Below are 11,219 nucleotides of genomic sequence, written 5' to 3'. Positions count from 1 at the left end.
GCAGGTTTGAGTTCTAGCTGCAAGTAATACATCAATCAGCCAGGACCTCAGCCCAGTCACTTCACCTCTGAGCCTCCCTCTTCCTATCAGAGCGCCCCAAATCCTGGTAGGAGCGCAGTGTGACTTAGAAATCTGGGTGACTTGTGGTACCACTAAGAAGAAGTACTGTAACATTTACCATCATGTCACCTCCCTAGGATGTGAAATAAAGGAACTGAATATACTGGACAGAATCCAGGGCAAATGGATTCACTTTGTCGCCAGGATTTCACTGGACACGGCTGAAGCGACCCCTTCCCAGCCCAACCCACCAGAATAAAGACAATCACATCAGAAACCTTATGTATGAGCCCAGACCACATTCAACAGCTTCTGCTATGAGACAAGATAGTTAAAAGCGGATAAAGGTATGAATTCAACATACAGCTAAAATCTAAGTCACAAATGAACATTAAAAGCTCCACTCCCTGAGAAAAGGCGTTTTCCCATGGGATACACCCAGACACCGAGAACACATTTGACAGTCATTGGTAATAACCGGCCAAGGACATTTGAAAATCCTAAGTCTGAGGCTTGCTGCATCACCTACACTCAAAATCAACTAGGAAGTCAATTTTTCAAGGAGTTTAGCGATATTTCTGTTTCGGAAGGGAAAGAAAAATCGACTCCTACTTGCAGCTCTCTCACTAACCTTCTGGAGGAATGTGAGTGTGGCTTCCTGCTCAACAGGAGGGTGTTGACAGAAGTGCAGAGAGCCCCATGCAGGTTGCAGTGAGCCTTAATCACAGCTGCTCCACAGGGCAGGAGGGCAGCCCCCGACAGAGTCTGCAGGGAGTGCTTTCCTGCCAGGAGAAGGACAGAGGCCCAAATCCTTCTACTAGGGAGGCAAACTGGTTTGATGGAGAGGAAAGGCTTTGGAGTCCATTTTGCTTAATAGCTGTGGACTTTCAGCAAGTTACTCTTCCTTCAAGTCTCAATTTTCTCATGTATAAAATGGGTCCCGCAATACCCACTGCTGAGTGTGGTTTACAGATGAATGAAATCACAGACCTACAACACTGCACACAGCAGAAAAATGAAGAAATGTTGGCGCACAGGGGGTTCCTCAATAGCTCTCTGCAGATAAAGTGTTTGGGAGGAGTTGTCTTGAGTTGCAGAGGGCCAAGTTTGCCCCTGAAGTGTCCAGATACACCTGACATAGGTAATGAAGGCCAGGCAGACTAAGGAATGTGGCTGGACTCTGCAACACCTCTCCCATCATGGAGAGACTGGCAGTGATTGTAGACTCTCCAGAAGAAAGCTCAGAGAATCCAAACTGTCCAAATAAGCCCAGTGCATTTCCAAACACTGGACACCAGTGGATACCAGAACATCAGACTTACACCCTCTGTCAGGATTTGGAATTTGGGATCCCTGTGAAAGCAACCAGTGGCATCAGCCACATTTTCAGTACTAGAAGCGGACACACGTGGCAGAAAGTAAACCAGGGAACGGCAGAACTAGATGTGAAAACCAGAAAGTGCTGCCTCCATCCCACAGGTTCCTTGCTACATCTTAAAGCCGAAAGGCGCCGGATTATCACCAGGACTTTGTCCCAGGTCAGTCAGTGGATGTGCCCAGACACCTAAGGGCACTACTGTCCATATGGGCTAAAACAAAGCCTTCCGCAGAGTCCCGTCGAGGGCTGAAGATGTCCGTTTCCTATTGTGACTCCCAATCGAGGCTTTGCAAGTGGTAAGACTGGGACCAACGGAGCACTAACGTGTATCCCAAGCGCACTCGCAGTGAGTTTTGTATTAAAAAGTCAACTATCTGGGGCTTTATTCATCCCATTTCTTCATCTACCTACTACACGCGTTGAAGTAGATAAAACTGGAATAAACGCACTAAAATATTTTTCATGGTTCTCTAAAAGTCTATTTTCTTTCTATCTACCCCAGCCTCAAATGAGAATTTTTGTTTTAGACATGGAGCTCAGAGGCCTCGTGGGAGAAACCTCCCAAGTATCATGGCTAAGTGGAGAAACCTAAAATGAAAATCCGAGGAATATCCCAACTTACATTATCAACAATTTAGAAAAATGAAACGCATAGAGTGACTGGTTTCCCTCCCTATTCAATCACAGCCTCATAGGCCAGCTAGAAACAAACTTGTTTCCACTCAGAAGGCAATTTAGGACCACCTGAACCAATACAGTCCCTGGCATGGCCTCTGCTCAAATTACTGGGAGACTTTCATTCTATCAGATGTGGTTTTGAACTGATAGTTACCAAAGCAACTAGCCAACAGGGAGCCAAGAAGGGAGCCAAGAGGGGAGCCGCAGATCATTGTGAACCCACAGTCTGATTTTGGGGCCTCTCCTGGTGGCGCAGACTCCTTGAGGCTGTCCGCGGCCTCTGCAGCGCCAGTTTGATCCCGGCCAGCCTACGAGGGTCTCACAAGGTGCGGCAGAACCCTCCTGTTGTGCCCGCTGCTCCCCTCAGCAGTGTATTTCCTCAGACTGCCAGTTCGATTCCCCACTCTGGCTCTGGGGGATCCTCTCACCCTCCCGCACAACTGGCCTATACCCCGGTTCTTGTATAAATAAATAATCTTTGAAAAAAAAAATAAAGTGAAGATTTGCACCCAGGAAGCCGCCTGATTCCCTTTCTTCCAAAAAAAGTTTGAATTTACCCTAGTGGAAAAGAAGTGTGAGCACAGAGGGACTTTGCCTCCCGCCCTTCGTGACCTAATCATGTGGAGGGTTCATCTCTTCATTTTTTATTTATACATACCAGAACTGGGGTACAGGCCCGAGGTGTGGGGGGTGAGAGGATTCACCAGAGAGAGTGGGGAGCAGCACAGGAGGATCTACTGAAACACTGCTGAGGGGAGCAGCGGGGAGATAGGAGGGGTCTGCCGCACCCTGTGGGCAGCTCCCTGGCCGGGACCGAACTCACGCAGCAGAGGCTGTGGACAGCCTCACAGAGCTGCGTCTGACCCTTGCTCCCCAGGGAGGCCCTGTGGCCTCCTTCCTGAAGGTCCTCTCTGGAGGGTAGAGGCTGGGCGCCCCGGGTTAGAGCCTCATCACCTGCCCCCAGGGCACACGGTAGGATGGAGAGACCAGCTCCCCTTCCTTTGGGGCCGCCATTCAGACCCGGTTGGGGGCGGGGTCCTCTCCTGCCAGCCAGAGCTGGGCGGGGAGGGGGCGATGGCCCTGGACTATGTCACCCCGCGGTCCCCAAACCCTGAGGCGTGTCCCTGAGATGAACACACGGGTGGGGAGCAGGACTGGCCCGGTGCACCCACCCCAGGTGCACCCACTCGCCACGACGCGCCGGGAGACCGGTCCGCAGAGGTGGGTCACGGAGGGTCACGCTCAGTAATGAGCCCCGACCCTCAGGGTCCTCCCGGCCCAGGAAGATGCCAGCCAAGCCCCCCGGTTCCCACCCGCAGCCCCCACGCCAGGGCCTCGAGGCCCCTGTGCCAGGCAGCTGCACGGGGGTGTTCCCACACCTCCCCCACTCACCTGCTCCTTCCGCGACCACAGAGGCCCAGGCCCAAGGAGACGGGTCGCTCCGAAACTGGGGTCCCGCCGGCCCGACTTCACTCCGGGGCTCGGGCGGGGCGCGCGGGCGGGAACACGCAGGTGCGCAGGCAGGTGCGCGGGGCCGGCACACCTGGGAGCCTCCCGTGGGGGCGCCCGTCGGGGAGTTACGCCCTGAAGGGAGGAGATGGCCCGTGTCTGCTCCGAACACAGCAACGGACACGCCGGGAGCCTTTCGAGCGGCGACAGGCGTCTGTCCCGAGCTGGGCACCTGCTCGGGATTCCTCAGTGGGGACCGCGGACGGGCCAGACCGGCCCTCCCCAGAGAGACAGGTGGGCCCCCTGCGCCGTCGGGAGGGGTTGCCGTGCACCAGGCTCCCCGCCCCAGCAACACCCTGCGCCCTCGCAGCTCCGCATTCGCGGCATCCCCACCTCTCTGCACCAGGCGGGGCGGCCTCTTCTTTGTCGCGCGTGCGGACCGAGGCCCCTGCTGGGCCCCGCATCCTCCTCAGCCTGCTCCACCGTCCACCTGCAGCTGCCCCACTGCAGTCAGGAACACGGTCCACTGTCCTCTGTCCAACCGTCCTCGCGGTTGGACTTACACATCGTCTCCAGCGATTTGTTACTGCAAGACACGGCTGGTGAGTACTGTCACACTCGAAGATTTCATCAGCATTGGAAAGCATCGCCTCAGGTCATTCCCCCCCAAAAGACCATGTATGCAGCAGTCTACATGTTCTCAATGCACAGCTCTCTGCAGGAGGATGGCACGATCTCACTCTTTGCTCAGGAAGGAAAGAGGGGATGTATCGCACCGCACCGTGGCCAACATGTCCCTCCAGGTGTCCAGGGCTGGGAGCACCCGGTCCACGAGAAGAACCAAGGACACAATGAAGTGTCGTTATAGACAAGAAATATTTAACTACTGGAGACCCTCAACAATACGCAGCATTGGCTCCGGAGTACAAATAAGGGAAATACTTAAAACCCCGAGTTTTCGAGGGTGAACAGAGGACTCAAGGAAGGAAGCGAGCAGAACGGCCAGATGCTCGCCGGCACACGGTCTCTGCACGCCACAATGAGATCACATCACGGGTCTCGACCGCAGCGGTGCCTGCGGGAGCTGTAGCCACCCGAGCAGGGGCAGGAGAGAGGTCGGCTAGTGAAACCTCCCCACCTCACCCACAGTGTCCTTCCCCACTCCTCCTTTGGCTGCAGCCAGAGGACTCCACAGACAAGCAGGAGGACGGAATCAACACCTGAGGTGCCGGAGCTCCCAAATGATCACGTAGAGGCCCCCAGCCAGACAGGCACCCCCATGAGAGAGGGAGGGAGTTTAGAGGCGCAAGCACCCGGTGTTCCAGGTTCCACGTTATAGCACCTGGGGTCCTTTACTGTGAACGATGCAAATGGTGCCTTGAATGACAACGACATCCTGGACACTGCATGAAATATCTTATCCTTTACCGGTGCACCCATCCCGTGCTGTCCTTCTAAGTATCATCTCCCAGGAACCGATCTGCCCAACATGTAAATTTTTCCCAAGCTGAGATGACTGCTCTCCATAGAGAAAACTGCCAATAATTACTGTCATCAGAAACTTCTGGATGTTCTTATGAACCGAAACTCCACTTGGCTCTAAACAACTCCGGTTTCACTGTTAGAATCATTCTCCTTAAACAAGGAGAAATGGAAGCTCCTTGACCTAGGACTCTGTTGACTGCCCAGTTTATGTTTCAGAGCCTTCCTGAGGGGCCGGCTGACCTGGACACATTCTGCGGCGCTGAGAGTCTTGAGGGGCTCTGCACGCAGGGCCTGGGGGCAGCAAAATGCTGTTGCTTCCGTGGCCGCAGTCTGGGCCACAAGAGGGGCAGCTGCCCTGGTCCCACTGTGCAGGGCTCAGCCGCTCCCCTCCTGCCTATGGGGCTGCAGCAACCATCCCTTCCTCAAGACGCTTGGCCAGATTGTTTTAAATTTATGCTTTTTTTTTTAAAGATTTTTTATTCATTTATTTATACAAGCACAGGGTACAGTCAGAAGCGCGGGAGGGTGAGAGGATTCACCAGAGCCAGAGCGGGGAGCAGAGCAGGCAGAAGGGCCGAAGGACACTGCTGAGGGGGGCAGCGGGCAGCAGGAGAGGTCTGCGCGCCATGCGGAACCCTCCTCTGGTGGCCGGGGAGCAGCCGGGGATCGAACAGGCGCTGCAGAGGCCGCGGGCTGCTTCACAACCCAGCGCTCAACCGCTGCACCACCGGGGAGGCCCCTTTTTATGCTTTTTCTTGATGCAGCAGATGCAGACCCTTTATGGAGCGGATATTCTGGGGGCTTTGCGCTCCCCCCACCTCCTGTAACAACAGGACTTTTTAAATTCCCAATTTCGACGTCACGCCCCCCCAGAAGACGAAGGAGGTGAGTGACAGACACAGAACAACCCCCGCACGCACCCTCTCTCCACACTCTGAGGACTGCTGCCTGCACGACCCCTGGGGACACCCCGTGTCCAGCGGCGCCGGAGGAGCAGTGCCCCGGGAGAGTCGAGGGAGGACTGAGAACCGGGAGGAGGCGCCGCCAGCTCAGACCCCGCGCGCGGGGAGGACGTGGCTGGCACGGGGTGATGCTCCGGAGGCGCCAAGACCGTCACGGCGCTGGGAGGACAGACGGGTCACGGGGGAGCTGGTGGGGGGGGACTGTCCCGCCGGGGACCCGGGACGGTCCCTCCCCCCGCGGAGCGCCCCGCGACAGCGCGAGCCCCTGTGGGCGACGGTGCCAGGGCCTCCTCTGCCCGGGCGGGTGCAGGTGCCCCGGCCCACCGCCGCCCCTGGCTTCTCATCACCCGTTTCCTCCGCGGGCCTCGCCGGCCGCTGTGGAGAGAATCCCCCGCGAGCGCCTTGAGGACATTCGCGCCCGATGGAGGAATCCACCCGCCAAGGGCCGCTCCGGACACCACACGTTCTGGGCCGACTCACCTCCACAGCCCGACTCCACCTGGCCCAGGAACCTCCTCCCCCCTCCCCACCCGCCCCCCGAGTTCGGGACTCAGGCCCCTGAGGGCGCGGCTCTGGCTTCCCAGAGGGCTTCCCTGGAGGGCTGGGAGCAGTCGGAGCCAGCACAAGGCTCGCTCAGAGGGAAAACATTCCAGGGCTACTCAGCAGTGACCGCAGCGAGCGCCAGGGGCTTTTTCACAGACTTCACGTGCCCTTCACACGAATGTTTCCTCAGCTCACCCCGAAAGGCCGCCGAGCAGGGTGCGCAGAGTCACGGCTAGACGGCGCCCCGAGCAGCGTCCACGTCCTCCACCCCAGCTCTCCGCAGGAGGACGGCCCCGATCACTCTCTCCTCAGGACTGAGAGAGTCCACACTTCACCTCACCTTGGCCGACATGTCGGTCACCGCAGCCAAACCCAGGAAAGTCTCATGACACTAGCTGGAAACAACGCGGCCTCTCCCCGCCCGAGACTGCTTGATGCTCATCCCTGCTTGTGAGAAGGTGAGCAGCTCCTCCTGGCCTGCTCTCGGGATGTTATTTCCTTTCTCTCGGGATGTTCCACATATTCTTGCACGCATCCAAGTTTTTACAGATTTGTTTCATGAATCTACACATACTTATTAGTAGTATTCTTCAAAATGATATCACAAGTCAGATTAATTTATAACTAAGGATTTGATAAGGTAACTCTAGCTCAATTATTTATTTGGCTTTCCAAAATACTCGTTTAACGAATATTTAAGATTTATTTATGCACAGAAGAGCTGGGGTACAGGCCGTAGATGCCAGGGTTGAGAGGATTCACCAGAGACAGAGCAGGGCAGGCCGACTGACAAAATACACTGCTGAGGGGTGCAGCAGGCCAGTCAGGAGAGGTCTGAGGCTCATGGCAGTCAGCTCCCTGGCCGGCTGGGGATCCAACTTGTGCACAGTGGCTGACAGTAGTTTGAGAGCACTGTGTTTAACCCCTGGGCCACCAGGGAGGCCCCTTACCTTTAGTTTGAGGTCAGAAGTGTGACTCCTTCATTTCCCCCCGCTTTTAATCAGGAAAGCTTTGGTTATTTGGGGTCTTATGTATTTCCATATGAACCTCAGTAATCTTTGTTCTATTCCTCTGAAGAATGCCATCGGGATATTTATTGGGGTTGCAGTGAATCTAGAAGGGGCTTTGGGTTGGATGGCCCTTTGGACAATGTTGATTCTTCCACCCCATGAGCTGGGTCTTTCTTTCCATTTCTCTACACTTTCTATTATTGTTTTCCACAATGTTTGATAGTTTTCCTTGTAAAAGTCTTTCACCTCCTCTGTTAAATTTATTCCCAGTTAATTTTTTTGCGTGTGCAATTGTAGGAGGGATGGCTTTGTTAATTTCCTCTTCTAGTTCATTATTTGTACTTAGGAAGGCATATGTTTTTCAGTGCAGAGTTTGGTGGCATTACATACACTCACTCTGTCGTGTAACTCTTATTTCTGAAACCAGGGTGTCCCAAAGGCTTACATACATCCCCAAAATAGACCTGCGTTCTTTCTGCTCATTGCTTAACCCTTTGCACTCCGCTGTCCCCTCTCAGGGGACATCGGAATTCTAGCATATCACTCGGATGTCCCCTCTCAGGGGACATTGCAATTTATTAGTGATTATGGGGAATTGAGTTATTTCAATGCAACTTTTTGAGACATGCATGTTTCCCTGAAGTTTTATCTTGAAATGGCACAAAAAATTAAATCAAAATATCGTAAAATTACTAAGATATACACAAGAAATGTCAGCGGGTTTTGTGTCGGACGAGAATGTGAGATGCGTGCTCACGACGGTCCGAGCACGTCGCGACGCCACTTGAAAAGAGTGATAAGGGCAGTCTGTAGAAGAAAGGTCGGTTTTCAAACATAGTGTGCACTGATAAACAAGTCTACATCTGGGGGAAAAGATTTTCAAAGCTGAGGTCATTTTGGTTTGAAGCTTCCAGCAGTGCACATAGATCTAATGAGGAGAAAATCAGAAAAGTGATTCTTTTCTTAGTGAATAAATTGTTTGGTGAAAGCTATTTTGGTAAATATCATCTTGTCAGTAATAACAATTAGAAACTTTCAACCCATGCATTTATTTATATTTTTTATTAGAACAACGGCAAAGCATCCAACCACGAATGAGTCTCATGACACAAGTAGTAGTAAAGATGAGCTCCACTAATCAGCCTGCAATGCATATTGGGGAGTGTTACAAAACTTATCATACTGTACAAAATTATAAACAATAAAATATTGTTTTTTTTTGCAAATATACATTCCTCGATGTCACCCAATTCATATAAGTCCAATATCATTATTATACATTACTTGGTTCTAAAATTATACTAAATAATACAAGGGTCTGCAAATGCACGTTTCCGCCGCAAAGTAGCATCGTGTAGCTGGTAGCCAATGTCCAGAATGGTTCGGAGTGCAAAGGGTTAAAAGTCAAACTATTCTTTGTCTTCTAGCCTGGCAACATTACCAAGACGAACATGTTCTTCCTGAGCAGTTCTGCTTCTCCAGAGAAAGAGAACCTCGCAGCCCAAGACCTGCAATCCACTTCGGTATCTTATGGGTACACGCCCTTTCATCCAGGGGATGAACTTAGGGGTGGGGGCGACCAAGGGAGATGGCACAGACCTGCAAGTAGCACACACCTCTTGTCCCGATATCCGAAGGATAAGCGCCCCACACAAGAACGGACCCATAGCCTCCCTGCTCCGTAAGTCTCAGACCGTGAAGCTGTCCACAGCCACTGCAGCAAGAACTCCATCCCCAGCCAGGGAGCTGACCCACAGGGCGCAGCACCTCTCCTGTCTCCCCGCGGCTCCCCTCAGCAGTGGATTTCAATGGATCTGCCTGTTCTGCTCCCCACTCGTCTCTGGGGATTGCTCCCTTGCTCTGGTCCACAACCTGTCCCTGGAGATCAAGGCTCCTGTAGTGTCCTCACCGCTGGAGCGTGGACAGCGTCTCTGGGCTGTGCTGATGCTGCGCGTCCTGACCCCGGGATGCGGCTGAGCTGGGCAAGGTCCCCATGGGGCACAGTGGAGGCCTCTCCTGGGCCACCGCTGACAGCATCACCACCCACCTGGGCCGCCCACCCATCCACAGAGGCCTCACCCGCCACACCCCTGGACACCCCAACACACCTGTAGGGGGACGTGACACGAGTCCCCTGAACCCCTCACCTTCAGAGCCGAGAGTGACCCTTGCTGCAACAGCCCACATGGGTCACGTCACAGCAACAGGCATTTCCAGGGAACGTGGTACTAGCAGAGGAGCGTTGTCTTAGCAAACCCTGCAGGCCTCTTTGGACCAGGTCTGAGGTGAAGGCTGAGGGGCCTGATGCCATCTTTAATGGGCGCTCAAGGACACCTAGGAGCCTGCAGCATTGTGGAAAGCGGCCTGAGGCTTAGGGGTGAAAACCTCAGCGACCTCCCACGGCGCGTTGAGGAATATGGCCCGTGGCCCCGACACTCCAGGTGGAGTTTGAAGGGACCAATGTACCTCCCCCTGAATCAGGGAAGATGCTCTCAGGGGACAGACACCCCGCCAGTCACCGACCTGGAAACACAGGACGGGGACTCTGGCCGTAGAGATGTTCCTGACGGAGGAAGCTGCATAGAGGGCGCGGGCAGGGAGGAGTGGGCACCCAAGTCCCAAATCCACGATCAGAGAAACAATCCCCGACGCACGGGCCCCGAGCCCAGCCCTGCGGAGAGGACGCCGCAGAGCCGACACAGGGCACGACTGCAAATCCACAGACCAAGGCTAGGTGTGGACATGCAGGCGAGTAACGGGGGCAAACTCAGAGGGCCTCGGAGCCTCGGGAGAGGCCTCAGGCCAAGCCCTTCAGCAAGAGACACGCCGCAGAGACCCCCACGACCAGCCCCTGCTCCCTGCCCGCCACAGCCGTGGGAGCCCCTGCTTCTCGGCCCCAGCGGCCACCCCTAGGGACCGTTCTGCTCAGGGAGCTTTCTTGTCCTTACTCCTGTGAGTAAATGTCTGGCTCTTCTGGAACTCTGGGCTCCACTTGGAAGTACTTTCGTACCAAAGACAAGAAATGAGGAAGAGCACACCCGAGGCCTCAGACTCCGGGCCTGCTGCTCAAACTCTCCGCTCGGCATCACCACGGAGCCAAAGAAACACACCAGAAGGTGCCCGGGGCCCCTGAGGGGGGAGTGGTAGCGAGAGTGACATCAAGGACTTCCTCGGCCACCACCTTCCACACCGAGCACTCACCCCAAGCTATGAACTGACTCAGACAAAGACCACATTCAGGGCACGGCCAGCAACAGAGAAACGGATTATATTCAGAACAAAGAGTGCAGGAAAAAGACCTGGATTACATCATCACCTCCAGGAGGAATACAGGGGAACGAAGAAAGGGTCAGGGGAAAAAGACAAAAGTAGCAGGCAGATGACAGAGCTGAGACGCCAGCAGGGGATGGGGCAGAAGAGGGACCAGGAGGGGAGGAGGAGCACCAGGGCCTGGGGTGACAGGTCACAGGGGCGGTGCGGACAGGACATTTGCAAGAATTATACAGAAGGGGAGCAATCCAATATTGCACAAAGATGAACAACAATTTAAAAAAAAATTAACAGGCAAGAATCCTTTCCTTTAACAAAATTTCAGGGGCCTCTGTTGGTGCAGGGGTGAAGTCTCAGCACTATGAAGCTGTTTTCAGTACTGCA

Source organism: Talpa occidentalis, unplaced genomic scaffold, assembly GCF_014898055.3.
Source record: "Talpa occidentalis isolate TD23 unplaced genomic scaffold, MPIMG_talOcc4v2.1 talOcc4.14, whole genome shotgun sequence".
In the NCBI taxonomy this organism is placed as follows: Eukaryota; Metazoa; Chordata; class Mammalia; order Eulipotyphla; family Talpidae; genus Talpa; species Talpa occidentalis.
The sequence above is the reverse complement of the archived record's forward strand: the minus strand, read 5'-3'. Positions refer to the sequence as shown.